Source organism: Lygodium microphyllum, chromosome 1 (genome assembly GCF_053477565.2).
Source record: "Lygodium microphyllum isolate KBCC chromosome 1, Lygodium_microphyllum_v1.1.10, whole genome shotgun sequence".
Taxonomy (NCBI): domain Eukaryota; kingdom Viridiplantae; phylum Streptophyta; class Polypodiopsida; order Schizaeales; family Lygodiaceae; genus Lygodium; species Lygodium microphyllum.
In genome coordinates, this window is record NC_141135.1 from 112,094,896 (window position 1) to 112,098,693 (window position 3,798).

The window sequence follows — 3,798 nt, forward strand, 5'->3', positions numbered from 1 at the left end:
AAGGCGACACTACTCAACTGCACCTGAATATTGAAGTCCAAACCATGCAAAAAAATATTGAAGTTGGATGGGATAGGGATAGAGGCTTGCAATTTGTGAAAGACCTCTTTTAACTTCTTGGCATATGCTCGGGTATCCTCATGTGGCTCTTGACGTGTCGCATTTAGTACACGTAGCCAATATTGACTACCCCTTTCAAGGGCAAATTCCCTTCGACTGCATAAAATAAATCAAAGCAGTTATGGTTCTAGAGTCGAGGCCATGATACCATACTATAGCTCTTCCCTTGAGAGTCATGTTAAAGAACATCATTCAATGTCCTTCATCTTGGATATGATAGTTGAACATCAACTTTTGAAACTCCCTAATGTGGACATTCATAGATGATTTTTTGCATAAGGTTTGGGCCTATCCCATTAAGCAAAAAATTGATGTTTTACCTACATTTTAGCACAGTCTTGCCATGGTTGAGGACTAGTTTAGGTATGACTGAAATGCCTATAGTTTGAGAATGGGGGTAAATGTGTCCCAAAGGATTTTGAGTAGCTATGTGATGAGAGATATAGTAAGTGCCAATTGATTGCCCATATACCCCACCCTAGAATGATATTATAGAGTGCATGAAAATGACTATTTAGAAAAGAGTCCATACTATGCTTAGTCAAGGATGCTCACCGTAGTACTTTTGGATTGACGTAGCTACTACTACCCTGCATCTCATTAATAGATCCCCATGCACTACTCTTAGTGGTAGAGTTGCAAAGGAGATATGGACTAGGAAACATCCCTTGTATGCACACTTGCGAGTCTTTGGATGTGAGGCTTTCTACTATATTTCTAGAAAATAATAGCAAATAAGTTGGATCCAAAATCTATCAAATGCATATTTCTCAAATATGGGGATACAAGTGAGATGGGCTATCATCTTTGGGATCCGGACACTTGGAAGATTATCTACATCCATGATATTATTTTCCATGGGGAGAAAATATTTATGAGAACAAAGTAGGTGATTGAGATATAGAGGGTGATATTTCGAGAGAGCCTCTTATTATCGTACAACCATTGCCAGTGAGACTGCATGTTATAGTTGTTGATGATGTAGTGGCTTAGGATCTATCTATTATTTAGGATCATGATATTGGACAGAGAGGAGATGCCATACAAGCCCCACATCTAGTTTTGAGACACTCTACTAGAGTTTCACGTCTTCTTGATTGTTGTGAGCCCTCTATGGATTATGTCATGGTACAGAGTATGTTGAGCCACTTACTTATGAGAAGCGCAAAACTAATTCTCATTCTTGAGAGACGTCTATGCACTCTAAGTTTGATTCACTATGAAAACAACCATACATGGGACTTAGTTTTCTTACCTAGTATTGGAAAGCATGCATTGTCATGCAAGTGGGTATACAAGTTGAAGAGTACCTCTAGTCACCTTAAGCCAATATATAAGGCCAATTTGATTGCTAAGGGCTCTAAGCAAAAAAAGGGAGTTGATTTTGATGATATATTCTTTCCTATGGTTAATATGACTACCCTATGCTTGGTCTTGGCCTTGGTGGCTTGATTGGATTTGGATCTTTATTAGATGGATGTTAAGACAACTCGTCTATATGGGGCCTTGCATGAGGACATTTGCAGCAACCTAAGGGCTTTGTGAAAAGAGGCAAGAAACATCTAGTGTGAAAGTTGAAGAAGAGTCTTTATGGGCTTAAGTTGGCACCTAGGGAGTGGTATCATAAGTTCAATTCTTTTATGCATGCATAGGGGTATTCTCCTAGTGATATGGATCCTTGTTTATACACAAAGAAACCATGATGGTAGCCTTATTATCTTGGTACTATATGTTGATGATATACTTATAGCTAGGAGTGTGCATGTTGAGCTAGATGTGATTTAAAAACTCAACTTAAGAAGAGCTTTGCAATGAAGGTTATGGGATAATCCCCACACCTACTTGATATGTACATTATGCACAATCACTCTAAGGGACTTCTCTACTTTTCCTAGAAGGAGTACATACACAAAGTACTCGAGTGATTCCATATGCAAGATGATAAGCCTATTGACTATCCTTTACCTTCTTATGTAAAGGTTAATTAGGCCAATTCTCCATAGTTAGCTAATGAGATGGCCGAGATGGCAAAGATTCTATATACATCCATAGTGGTCAATTTGATGTATGCTATGATAGCTACTCGTCATGACATAGCATTTGCAGTGGGAGTTGTGGCACATTATATGGCTACATCTAATAGGTGACATTAGGACATTATGAATGGTATCATGAGATATCACTGTAGATATGTGTATTCTCCATGGTAGTTAAGATATAGAAGTCATGGGTTACACTGACTTAAATTATGCAAGACAGGTAGACAATAGGAAGTCCACATTTGGATATGTCTTTATCTATGCTAGAGATGCTATTTCTTGGATGTCCATGATGCAAACATGCATAGCCTTGTCTACTACAGAGGTTGAGTACATTGCAACCACTCGAGCTTACAAGGAGGCCCTATGGTTAGGCCATTTGGTTGTAGATCTTGGTATGACTATGTAACGTGCCTAGGTTGTGACATGTTTTAGGAGTCCATCAAGAATCTGATCTAAAAGATGCCACCTGACACTCCCACGGAATGTCACAGGGTTTGTCAATTAGCGACTCTCGAGACTACTTCACAACGAAACATATCAGCCAACCTTGTAAGGATTGACTTGAATCTTCCTGGGTTTCTAATGGTCAAGTCATTCTATAGCCTTTTAGCATTGGTCTACTTTGTGCATAGCATCTAAACTGAGGCTCACACTTGGTTTAAAGAGAATGGAAGATGAGAGGGATAAATCACTCGACCTCTCTATCCATAGGGTCAAGTCCCATTCCAATCCCCTAAAAGGATATGAGCAAGGGTTCTACTCTACATTATCTAAGGTCAATACATCATCATAGCAATTTGAATGTTGAGAAGCCTCCCAGTTCTCAAGGACCACCCTACTGTAGAATGGACCTGTCGGGGGTTTCGCCCACCCACTTCCCTTGATAGCTTTAGTTTTCTACTTACGTAAGGGCACATTAGTGGTAACACATACAAGTAGCCTCCTTAATTAACCCGCTAGTTACATGTTCCTTTCTGTAATTTTTTGCACTGACACAAAAATAGATAAGACAAATTCCTTGAAAGTAAACTTTATATTAAAATTTCAATTGAGATACGAATCCTGTCCATGGGACAATTCCCGAAATCCATAAGGATGCGTCTTATTTTCCTCCAAGTTTTTGCATTTGCACTAGTAACAGGGCCTTGAGATTCCTTCCTGAGTCACATAGACCATTTGAGTGTAGGACCCAGAGAGGCAGGGGATTTATAGCTAGAGCCCCCTTGGCACCCGAGCATCCTCTGACGAATAGATGTTTCTACGGAGAGACCTCTCATGACGGGTTCAGTCCACATTCTCGCCGTGGCTATCAAAAACCCCCTTGGATAGGGTTGGCGGCTAGCTGGGGGTGCTCAATATGCCTTTCCCAGGTGTTTCAACCTGAATCCAATTTGAAAGATTTTCTTCTTATCAATTCCTTTGTTAGATGACTTGGTTAGAAATTTTCTTACCAATTTGAAAGACACTTGGTTAGAAATCTTCTAGATTACTCCTTCTTCTTCTCCTTGTTTGAAGCACTATTTACTACCTGTAAACTGCAATCACGACACACACGATTTCACCAATCCTTCTTTTTTTGTATTAAATCTCCAAAACAAGCTGAAAAAACCACTTACTTTTTTAACATGACATCCTG